The sequence below is a fragment of the Dromiciops gliroides genome, chromosome 1 (genome assembly GCF_019393635.1).
Source record: "Dromiciops gliroides isolate mDroGli1 chromosome 1, mDroGli1.pri, whole genome shotgun sequence".
Taxonomy (NCBI): domain Eukaryota; kingdom Metazoa; phylum Chordata; class Mammalia; order Microbiotheria; family Microbiotheriidae; genus Dromiciops; species Dromiciops gliroides.
The window spans coordinates 215229201-215240807 of record NC_057861.1 but is presented as its reverse complement, the minus strand read 5'-3'; positions in this window follow the sequence as shown (position 1 = coordinate 215240807).

Genomic DNA, 11607 nt, shown 5'->3' with positions numbered 1-11607 from the left:
TCTGCATTTGACTATTTAGCCAACTCAGTCCTTCCCTTATTTCTGTGTCTTCAACATATCATTGATGAGAATTTCCAAATATGTTTGAGATGACCTCCCTTCTAAAAACATGCTACCTTTCCTTCCTAGTTACCTTTGAAATCTATACCCCCAAAATCTACAATGCATTTTAGAGTGTGACTGGTTTTCCATGTTTTCTCTACCATGAGTTCTGAGATGGACTAGACGTTTTCCACCAAGGTAATTATTTTATTGTTTTATCTCCATTGTTCTATTTTCAGCAATCATGCTTTCCTTGCCTTTATGAGGAAGAGGCTGTGGGGAAATCAAAGGGTTAGAAATGTACTCAGAGAGGAAAATTTCATAATTCAAGTATAAATTCTGTAATGCCCACATAAAATGTGTACATCCACATCAGATGTCTAAATATATAGATGACAGGCACCTTTAAGGGAAGGATTGATAGATTTCTTTGGAATTTTGTCCACTTATCTCCAAAGGAAACTGCAATTTCACCATTGAAGGGAGACAGTGATTCCATCATTGAGGAAAGCTGGAGAAGTTCCATAAGGCCAGCTGCTCTGTTCTACTCAGAGAGAGAGGGAGGTTGTCAATTTACTCTCCTTAATATGTATGTTCTGGTGTTATGAATTTTGTATTCAAAAGGATGTTTTGTGACTATTATCACTAAGTGGGGGAAGGCATACACACTTGTATCCACTGGCTTGGCCCCTTTCCACCAAATATTATTACATGAAAGATTGTCAGTGAATAGTGAGTATCAGAGAAATTTCATGGATTAGAATATACAAAAAATACATAACTTATGAGCTCTTTGGATAAGAAAAATATGAAACTTCACTGAACCAAATGAAAGAAAACCTATTTCACCCAAGTTCAAAATCCCAGAAAACACTAGGAAAGATCTAGAAATCAGCAATGTGCTTAATTATTGGATTCGTCTATGTGTTACTGTGATGTTTAAAATCTAAATGTGTGGTCACCTTAAATTAGAAGCTTTAGCACCAGTCTTTGGGTATTAAGCATTTATTAAAGCATACTAGGTATTCACATGGAGTTCAGAAAGTTAAGAAAAGGCCTATCTAGCCTAGAGTTCCAGCCTGGTTTTTTCCTGCTCAAGTCCTCCACCATGAGCTTGCTTCAACCATGAACTCTCTTCAAACTGAGTGTGGAAGCTTTTTATAGGTCCAGAGCATAGGAGGTCCTTACACACTGTTTTCAAGCTGATTGGTTAGCATCATCCAAATCTATTGATTCACTAGATTTGAAGGTGGTCTCCAGTTGAGTTCAAAGTCTTTATCTTCTGAGAATAATACCTTCTTAAGTGCTAGCCAGGTGTGTTTACAATCTAGTTCACTTGAAGTAGGCTAATCAGCAGTCAATCACTCTCACTTAATTCAATCAGTTTAGATTAATCTCCAGGTGGGCCTTTAAGTATCTGCTAAATCACATTATTTTATCACATTCCAAAGTTTGTCTCTTCCAAAGTCACCCCATCTGAGTCTAGAACTACACATAGCCTCTCTCGAAGCATAAATGAATAATATTTCTCCTCTACAAAGCTCTCCCATGCATTCTACCCCCTGCAAAGCCATGCAAAATTGAGCCACCATTATCTCTTCCAATGAAGAGAGGTTTTGGGTTTTTTTTTGGGGGGGGGAATGGGGGTTAAGTGACTTGCCCAGGGTCACACAGTTAGTAAGTGTCAAGTGTCTGAGACCGGATTTGAACTTAGGTCCTCCTGAATCCAGGGCCAGTGCTTTATCGACTGTGCCACCTAGCTGTCCCTAATCAAAAGAGTCTTATTTATTTTTTTTTTTTGCAAAATAATCAGACTTGGAACAAAAACTGAGGTTATACTACATTTTGGATATGAAATAGATTTTAGTAATAGTGAGTTCTAAGTTGTGACCAACTCTATAGATTGCTGATTTAGATTGAGGAAGTTCAACAGTTTAAAAGCTTCATAAACTGAGATACCAGGGTTATTGATGATCACCTGCATCATTTTGAAGTCAACAGTGATAAAAGGCAATAGTTGTGGTGAAAAAGAATACTGTGTGTCAGGTATTTGATTCATTGAGAAGGAAGGGACAATAACAATTATAGAAATAGGATGATATAAAGTGATGAAGTAAACTTTAAAGTAGGAGATGTTATTAAGGCTTGATGGCAAGGTGTGGGATTGGAAGTGTGTAATTTAAGATTCTAAATGTGGATTCTAATGTGTTCCCCCAGTTTGGGGGAAACTGACTAAAAATCACTGATAAAACGAGTTTAGGTTTTTAAGGGTTTATTGGAAAATAGAAAGAAAAAAAGATTGAGAACAGAATTCTAACAGCCTGGCATTCCTATCTTTCCTCAAATTTCCTGTGAAGTCCTCTGCCGCCACCACCATCAAGTCCGGAAGCCAAAAAAGGCCAGCGCTTTCTGCGCAGGCTCCCTTTCCTCCTTCCTGTCTCCTCCCAGACCATAGGAGGCTCCTCCAGTTGATTGGCTGGTAGACTTGATAGACAGCACCCATGAGCAAGCGTCATTTCCTGACGCCAAGGAAAAGCCACAATGCCTCTGAGGCATTTTCCTCATGGTGGAGCTCTCCACAGCAAGTCTCTAGTAGGTGGCGTCATTCCAATCATTACAGAAGCAAAAGCGAGTGGATACCCATAATGCTTCATGAAAATACATGAAGTCAACAATAAAGAGAGAGAGGAAGAGCAAGGAAGAAGATTTTCAGAAGAAAATAAATTTTCATTTACCAGACAGGTTCCAGTTAAGAGGAAATGTGTCTGATTCATCTTTATCTTCCAAAGTTTCTTGAATGAATGAATATCACAAAATTTAAGGAATAGATAAAAATTTCAGGAATTTAATTCTTGAAAGTTAGCTAGAGGAAAATGGGCCTTTGTGTACTTTGTGTTACAGCACAAATATATATTTCTAGCTCGGTGTCTCAGAATGAACTTGTTTCCCTTTCATATGAACATATGAAAAACATATGAAAACCATATGTTCATAATGCACAGTGGCACACAAACAAATTGAGTTTCAGACACATTTAAGTACATGGTAAAATATGTCAACTAAACATGAAAACAAACTATAGTAAAGACCCTGAGTGAGATAAGTTTGTTATACTATTCAGCTTTAGATAAAATTTTAAATATTCACATCAGGGAAAAAGATACTTTTCACTAGCCAAAATATAGCTCCAAAGTAAAATGATTTTATTGATGGTAGATATTCTTGATAAAGTCAGTGATGCAGGCTAGGGGGATGTAGGACCCTTTACATCCTTAATTTGTCTTTTGTTGTAGCTGAAATTTATTGAATGCTAAACTAGAAAATAATTTGGGAATGTCTAGCCCTCAATTACATCAGTATCTTGAACCCAAAGGTCTTTTATTTCTTCCCAGATACAAGAATAGAGAAGAAAAGATTTAATCTTAGAGTGATACCCTCTGACTGGATTTTGGGAACTGAATATGGTGATTATTACTAAAGACCTTTTAGCCATTCCTATAAAGGAAAAAATTGAATAGCCCCTACACTCAAAAAGACTAGAACAAAGAGAATCTAAAAGTGACCATGAAGAGAAGGGCCTGAAATAAAAATCTACCTAAGACTATCCAAGCCAGAAGTCAGAAGAAAACCATAGAGAAATGTCCAAATGAAACAATGTACACAGTAATCACCAGTATGTGGCATAGTCAGAGGGGAGCAGGTCCAATAAGAGCTGGGTGGTGACATCACCAGACATGCCAATGGTCCTACAGTCTCTGATGCATGTTACTCCTACACCAATACCTCTCATAAGTGATCCCTGTGGATATCTTTTCTTCTACCTAGAAGCATGAGTGTATTTTGGAAAGATTATCCTAGAGTTGGGGTGGGGGGAGTGGGAACAAATTGATAACGTATTTTTTTTTCTCACCATGCCATTTCATTAAATGATTTTTATTTTAAAATTGAACTAATTATATCCTTTGGATGATTAAGAACAAAATAAACACACTGGTAGAGGCATATGATCTGTGGTTTTGAGTAGATGTGAACTTACAAAATGTTCCTAAAGTAGCTATTCTGGGGGTATTGCACGTGAGAACAAGATACCCCAGGTGGTGCAAAGAGAAAGAAAAAACTTAGATTAATTAATTTATCATATTTTTTTCTAAAAACCATTCCTTTTCCATCTCATTCTCAAGTTGTATCTTCTTCACCAAACTCTCACCAATTCAAATTATCCCCTCTGATAACTCAATTCTCTGAAATCCTCATCACTATCACACAATTTTATATTTAATAATACAATGCATATTTTGCTTCTCAATAGTATGGTAAATATCTTACAGAAACTAAGCTTTGTTACCTGGTAATCCATGTAACAGCTAACATAATGCTAGATGAACAACAAACGCTTGTTGTTTGCTTTATGTACAATCTTGAGGTTACCTATTTAGTTGTGAAAGGATCTAGATATAGCACTGAGAACTCTAGGTTTGTTCTTTTTTAAACAACAGTTAATTTTCTTCTTCTGTTGCAACAATTGATATAAGTATCAAATTGTGTTCATATGAGGTTAACTAAATTTCAGGAGCAGATGAATATTAATATTTTCACACTTTTTTCTGCCATCACACATAATTTTTGTTTGAGCTCTCTCTGTGTTGGTTTGGATTAGGTTACTGAAATACTTCTCACCTTGTCCAACAATGATAGATGATATGCTTGTCCCTATCATTCAATAAACCAAATCCCTAATTTGCATAGGGATTCATTATGTTACTAAATTGTAGAAATTAAATCACTATAACAAAATTCTCTGTGAATGGAATGGAAAATGGAAATGATTTAGGGATTTTTCCTAAACTTACTATTAGGTAGCATTTTTTAAAAACTAAGTAACTAAAAAGATCAGGTAAAGTTTATGTTAACAAATTGTGCTATAAAATAGAAATTTTTAAACCACCTTTGCTCTAAATTCATTAAAATATTAATGTTTAAAATAATTAAGAGCCAGCAGCAGGATGTGGGCAAACAGAAAGATTAATCAGGGTTTTTCAAACTGAAAAAAATTCTTTTGAAATTGTGTGAAAGATCATACTAGAACAGAATGAAATTCTAAATTGTCTTCAAATGTAGTGTAGATTAACAACAGTCCAGATGGAAGAAGACTTCAATTACTGTATTCATTATAGCTGGTAAATCATGAAGTATTTTGAGACATATCAATTCATGTTGGATCACACTGGTTACGTTTTTACATTGTAAATTGACTCTCTGAGAATATATATGAATAAGCAAACATCCCTTGGGATGTGTCTGCCAGCATGCATGTGAACAGATTTCTAAATATCTTTCTTTTTCTAAATAAATGTGGAGGTTTCTCTGCCCTCCAATCCTCGACCTCCATCTCAATTTTTATGTAAACAATGCACCCTTCTTCCTAGGTGAGGTTGTATTGAATTGTAATGGCTGTGATTTATTTTCTAATCTGTTTGGAACAGTGAGGGAGAATGAAGTGGCCGATAGCAGTTGCTACTTTGAAAATTGTAGTTGCTACAGGGAGATGTTAAGTTTTGTATACATCAATCCTAACAAATTGATGGCACTCTTAATGTTATGTCCATTTAACATAAAAATAGTAGCTCTCTGGTTCTACAAGTGAATTTAAAGAAATGGTTTCTTTGAAATTGGAAATTTTTTCTTCAACTGAAGTCTTCACTGCCATGTCTTAAAACTGATCTGTTAAGGGGGTGGCTAGGTGGCGAAGTGGATAAAGCACCGGCCCTGGATTCAGGAGTACCTGAGTTCAAATCCGGCCTCAGACACTTGACACTTACTAGCTGTGTGACCCTGGGCAAGTCACTTAACCCCCCATTGCCCCGCAAAAAAAAAAAAAAAAAAACTGATCTGTTTTGATAGATCATTACTTCTTTCAGATCTTGCTAAGTCTCTTACTATTTCCATGGCCATTACCTTTTGTTTATATTTTCCTCCAGTCTTTATATTTTCAATATTGATTTTACATTATTACAACCAAACTATCATCATGCTTTAAACTATATTCTCCATTCTTTATTTTCCTATCTTCAAAGTAAATTCTTACTCTAATTTCAAAGTTCTCCAAAAACAGTGGGAATAGACAAAGAATGTTCTGGTAAATATTGTGGGCTATCTTAAAAGAAGGAAAGCAAATGCACAAATAAAGGTATTATATCTCTCACAGTTTTATTTTTTCAATATAGTGATAAATCTAACACTAAATGTGATTTATCAGTTTGACTGAGTTGGTAATCTTTTTTTTTTCTTTGCGGGGCAATGAGGGTTAAATGACTTGCCCGGGGTCACACAGCTAGTAAGTGTCAAGTGTGTGAGGCCGGATTTGAACTCAAGTCCTCCTGAATCCAGGGCTGGTGCTTTATCCACTGTACCACCTAGCTGCCCCTGTAATCTTTTCGATTATATTATTTTAGTCATTGTGAATAATCTCCATCTGACTCTCTTTATTTTCCTCTGCATCAGCTCATACAAGTTTTTCCATGTTTTGCTGTATTCCTCACATTCATTCTTTCTCACAATGTAATAATATTCCCTTTTCACTAATACACCACAGTTCATTCATACATAGACATGCATTTTGTATGCAGGGTCATTTTTTTTAACCAAAATATGTGCTGCTAACAATTTTGGAGACTTTTTTTTTTTTACACACTTTCTTACTCTATCTCCTATCCCAACTACTATTTGGCCTTGACCACATTTCCCCAGAAGCAGACATGATAAGTCCCAATAGACCCATTCTATTTATGTTTCCTGGGAGTATACTCCAATTCAACCCCTGCTACAATATGTTTCCCTGGTCTAAGTCTATTATCATGACATTACTTAGTTAATTTAAGAGAATTTTCTCTCTAGTCACATTGGTCTAAGAATAATCTTTAATAGTGTATTTGTCCCTCTCTGAACTACCAAACTCCATACAAATTCATATATGTTCATTGTCTGTACTTCTTTACTGTCCATTCACTTTGTGACCTTTGATATTCTGATTTCTGCCCCCATCACTTGCTTAAAACTGCTCTATCAAATATTATGAATTACCATTTAACTGCTTAATCTGGTATTCTTTCCTAGGTTCTCATAATCTCCTTTGTAGCTTTTCCATATAAGATCTATTTAAGTATTCCTGCCTTTCTGTTTTTATTAATCAATTATTTCTTTCCCAGAGCATAGCAAGTTTTATTTGTAAAGATACTCCCTGACCCTGAAAACAGATATATCCTTAAGATTCTTATTCATCAAAGGTCTATCATCTTTTTTTCTCATATAAATATTTTATTATGTTCCAGTTACATTTAGAGATAGTTTTCAACATCTGTTTTTATAAAATTTCTAGTTTCAAATTTTTCTCCCTCCCTGCCCTCCCTTCCCCCTCCAAAAGACAGCAAGTAATCTGATATAGGTTACATATGTATAATCACATGAGACATATTTCTGTATCAGTCATGTTATGAAAGAAGAATCAGATCAAAAAGGAAAAACCTCAAAAAAGGAAAAGAACAAAAAAAAATAGAAATAGTATGGTTCAATCTGAATCTAGATTCCACAGTTCTTTTTTTTCTGGATTTGGAGAGCGTTTTCCATCGTGAGTCCTTTGGAACTATCTTGGGCCATTGTATTGCTGAGAAGAATCAAGTCTATCACAGTTGATCTACACATAATGTTGTTGATACTATGTACAATATTCTCATGGTTCTGCTCATCTCACTCATCATCAGTTCATGCAAGTCCTTCCAGGTTTCTCTGAAATCTGCCTGCTCATTGTTTCTTACAGCACAATAATATTCCATTACATTTTTATACCACAACTTGTTCAGCCATTCCCCAGTTGATGAGCAGCCCTTCAATTTCCAATTCCTTGCCACCGCAAAAAGAGAGGCTATAAATATTTTTGTACCTTTGGGTCCTTTTTCCTTTTTTATGATCTCTTTCTGAAAAAGAAACGTCTATCATTTTAAGACTTTTATATAACATTCTTTATACCTTAAATTCTGTATATACATATATATAATATTCTTTATACCTTAAATTCTGTGTATATATATATATATATATATACATTAACTTTCTCAGTTAGATAAATACAATGAAGTAACTGACAATTACTGTCTCACTGTCAATATCTTTTCCTTCAATTTGGCTAATTTTTCTCTAAATAATAATTTATAACCTATGACTTTTGTTATACATATATTTAATATCAGTATTATTTCATCATCTCTGGTACCAGTAAGTGCCCTGGTTTCCTCTCTTAATAAAATATATTTTTACTGTTACCTAGTTTGAGTTCATAACTTCATTTCTTATATTTCTTGAAAGGAGGAACGTGAGAATGAAGCCAAATTGAATATTATACCACAATCTCTTCTTAAGACTAGATAAATTTAAATGTTTTAAGTGAGTTTCTTGCATATATTAAGTTGCTGAATTTTGTTTTCTATTCCATTTTATGACTATTGTTCTTCCAACAAATCATGTTATAATGCCATATTTCCTATATATTCTTCTGTGCCTTTTAAAAGAAAGAAATAGCAAAACTAAATAAATAAATCATCTCTGGTGCTCTACACTCTATACTATTTGAAATAACTTGCCTTTATCTTTCATTTTCCTTTCCCAGCTGAGAGTCAAACCACTAGTTCTGTAGTTTATTTTTCTTGAGGTATTTCTTTCCATAATTCTACCCTCCTACACAAACACCTCTTATTCTTTTCCTTTCCCTTTCCAGTTACTTCCTTGATTTTTTGAAATTTTACATTTATATATTTAGAAAAATGGTTGCTTGAAAAAAATATATGATGTCTTTTGGTGGCTTATGAGCTCAAAATAACTAAACGTTGTGATATGAGAGCCTAAACTAATGAAAGCTTTAAGGAGAAATAGTGTAGAGGATTAAGAAGGTGGTTCCAATTCACCCTGATAAAGTGATACCATATCTTCTGTCTACCATGTATTGGGAAGACCATTGAGAACTAGAGATCATAAAGAGGAAAATCATAATGATGGTGAAGGCCTTTAGGTTGCTGTGTGAGGATTGTTAGAAAAAATTTGGGGCAGCTAGGTGGCGCAGTGGATAGAACCCCAACCCTGGATTCAGGAAGACCTGAGTTCAAATCCAGCCTCAGACACTTGACACTAGCTGTGTGACCCTGGGCAAGTCACTCAACCCCAATTGCCTCACCAAAAAAAAAAAAAAAAAAGAAAGAAAGAAAGAAAGAAAGAAAGAAAGAAAGAAAGAAAGAAAGAAAGAAAGAAAGAAAGAAAGGAAAAACTTGGAGTATTTTAGAAAATAGTCTGGAGAAAGGGTCTCTGCTTCCAAATCTTTATACTCTACCTGTAATTTCTTGATATCTTCTGACTTCATATTAGCAATATTATAAATATAAATTTGTTTCAGATTCTCTAGTAGTTAGTTTTTATACAAAAATCACAGGTAAAAAGAAGTAGCTAGATGGAGCAGTTCACTGAGAACTAGGCTTGAAGTCAGAAAGAACTGAGTTTAAATCCTGCCTCAGGCACTTACTATGTGACCCTAGCCAAATCATTTAATCTCTCCCAGCGTCAGATTCCTAATCTGTAAAATGAGGATGATAATAGCACCTACCTTTTTAGTGAGGACCAAATGAGATAATACATGCCATATAATACTATTAATAAAAATTAAAATAATTAAATCGATGCTAGTAGACAGACCCAAATCTTCAACTCTTAGAACCATTTCTCCAATTTTCTACCACCTCTCAATAACCATTGTAAAAGGGACTTTACAGAACTAAACTGCTTTATTTTTGTCTTATAAAGGTTGCCTTAGCTAGAAACTATTCATAACCTGTTCATCAAGCTTCTGGTATTGGGAAGATCTGTTGCTATCATTGCTATTTTATGAATAGCAGCAATATTTTATGGTTTATTTCATTTTCTTTTCATAATATTCTTTGTGATGTAGAGAAGGTGAGCATTAATATACAAAGATTGGAGATTAAATCTGGCATCAGAGATCTAGACTTGAGTTCCAGCTCTTAAACTTACTAGGTGAGCTTGAAAAAAGGATATGTTCTCTCCAGACTTTGATTCCTTCATCTGTCAAATAGTCCCAGTAACACTTGGACCATTTCCCTCATTGTCTTCCTATGAATAAAGCATTATAAAAGTGAACTATTTTTTAATATCCTCTTTTTACAAATAGAGAATTTGATGCTCCCAGGAATTAAGTGGCATTCCCCAAATCCCAGTTTAAAGGTTATAGGGCAGTGGCTTCAGCCCAAACCCTGTGAGTTCAAATTTGTGGTACTTTATGGTCCAACAGCAAGACTGCCTTGATCCAAAGTGAATGAAGGGCAATGTCAAGTACTTAATCAAATGGAGCTTGTCGATTGTTCAGCCTCATACATTGGATTTAAAAAATGTGTACATCATGAAAAAAATCCTGAGTCTTCACTTCACTATACTTCCCATCCCCTCTACATACAAATTATGATAAAACCAATGGAGAACTATTTGAAAAGCTTTATCGAATGATAAAGTTAAATACAAATCCCTTAGGAATATTTGGCTGTACCATAATTTGGAGTCCAAAAAAAATGAAAAACAAATTCTTTCCAAATGAGAATCTTCAAATTTATAACACGAGAGAGAGGGTGTTGTTGTAATCATTTGGAAAGTGGAAGATTTCATTATGAAACAAGGAAATATGAGTATGAATCAGGCTGATTAGATAAATATGACCTAGGCCAGTATGATGCAATAAATAATAAGGCTTTATATTTAATAATGGAAGTTTAAAATTAGTTCCCATAGTAAATGCAAAACTAGGGTTATATGTTCTGGTGAAATGTGTGTCAGAAGTCTTGCAACTATATTTCTGGAAAGCACACAGACAATTAATGAGAGAGGCAGGAAAGTCGAAGAGTAATGCATTACAATTATCAATCAATAAGTGTAATGACTACATTGATCAAAGTCTAAGTATCTCCTAAGTTGAGCAAGGGGCATAATGGAGCTATAATTACTAATATTGGTAGAATCCAAGAACAATTTCTTCAAGGTCAATGATAATATTGAAAAGCTGCAACTGTTGGGCAAATAGCCCAATTAAAAGCATTTACAAATTTGAAGTAGAGGGTACAGAAAGACAACAGAATAGGTGAAATATATGGATATTTCTCTATTCCTTGGCCTGTTTAGAGTTCATATTTTATAGATTTTTTAAGTTTATACCAAATCTTAGGAGAAAACTCTAATGGAAAATTTTTTGAATATTAGAAACTTTATCATAAAGTAATTAAAGATAAAAATCAATTTATTATAATAAATATGCTCTAAAGGTAAATCATATATTTTCTATTCAACCCAAAGCATGGCTAGAACTAAATAAATGTTAAATAATAGCCATTCTTTCTCCAAATAAGGGGGGAAGTATATAGCTGAATTAAACAAAACTATATAAGACATGATTTTAAATGGGAGTAAAATCAAAGGAAAAGATAGAATTTAAAAATTGACATTTCAGGGGCAGCTAGGTGGCGC